Source organism: Bison bison, unplaced genomic scaffold (assembly GCF_000754665.1).
Source record: "Bison bison bison isolate TAMUID 2011002044 unplaced genomic scaffold, Bison_UMD1.0 scf7180017864072, whole genome shotgun sequence".
Taxonomy (NCBI): Eukaryota; Metazoa; Chordata; class Mammalia; order Artiodactyla; family Bovidae; genus Bison; species Bison bison.
The window spans coordinates 3,211,076-3,212,482 of NW_011494644.1; positions in this window are offsets into that span (position 1 = coordinate 3,211,076).

The following is a 1,407-nucleotide window of genomic DNA, read 5'->3' on the forward strand; positions in this document are numbered from 1 at the left end:
ATGCAAAGAACTGACTCATTGGAAAAGACCCTGATGCTGAGAAAGATTGAAGGCAGGAGGAGAAGGGGATGACAGAGGATGAGAAGGCTGGATGCCATCACCGACTCAATAGTTTGAGTAAACTCCAGGAGTTGGTGATGGACAGGGAGTCCTGGCATGCTGCAGTCCATGGGGTTGCAAAGAGTCGGACATTACTGAGCAACTGAATAGAACTGAACTGAACCGAACTGAACTGGAAGAGCTAAGCTGCTTAGGCTCCCTGCAAGGTGCCTGCTTACAGTTTGGTGGCAGCTGCCACCTCTGGGTTCAAGAGCACAGCAGTGGCATTTTGTTTGCTGCCTCAGGCACTCTCCTTGGCTTTGCCAGTGGCTATTGACTTACATTTCCCCCTCTGGAACTGTAAACTGTAGTCACATCTATCTCCACCGCTGGTACTTCTGCCCGTTTTAGCGGCCTCCACTGGGTATACAGCTGCTGTCTGGGAGTGGGCAGAGTTAAAGGGCCCTGATGCCAATCATCTCTTTTCACTGGGAGGACCAGTATTTTCCCTGGACTCTCTCAGCTGTCGTATTTGCCCCCTCAGAGTATCTTCATGGCAGTCAACCCCAAACCTCTCCCTGTGGTCCCACCCCAACCCCCACCCCCCACCCCTCATGAGCCTGAGCCTCAGCACCCAGCCCCCACTCTCCGCGATGGGTGCAAGAGTTCAGGCCCTTTCTCAGCTGGTAAGTGCTGTTCAGCAACCATCTCTACGGTGAATTCTCTCCATTTTGCCTTCTGAGCAACTGTTGCTGTGTTCTCCTCTGAAGTTTTGAAGCTCCCCTCAAACCCCCTACCCCGGACTCTGAGTGTACAGAAATTTTTCCTCCTTCACAACACCCTCCCTGGGGTGCAGGTCCCTGTCCTGAAATCCTTTGTCTCTTTTTTTATCTTTATCTTTTGCCCTACCTTATTCTAAGGAGATTGGCTTGCCTTTTTGAAAACCTGGGGTTTTCTGCCAGCATTCAGAAGGTGTTCTGTAGGAGTTGTTCCACATACAAATGAATTTTTGATGTATTTGTGGGGAGGTGGGTGATCTTCCTATCTTATCCCTCTTCCATCTTGGAAGTCCCCCACAATGGACTTCCCCCACAATGTTAGAGGGCCACATTATAATCAAGCATTAAAATAATCCTTCAGTTCGGTTCAGTTCAGTCACTTAGTCATGTCCGACTCTTTGTGACCTCCATGAATCACAGCACCCCAGGCCTCCCTGTCCATCACCAACTCCCGGAGCTCACTCAAACTCATGTCCATCGAGTCAGTGATGCCATCCAGTCGTCTCACTCCTCTGTCGTCCCCTTCTCCTCCTGCCCCCAATCCCTCCCGGCATCAGAGTATTTTCCAATGAGTCAACTCTTCGCATGA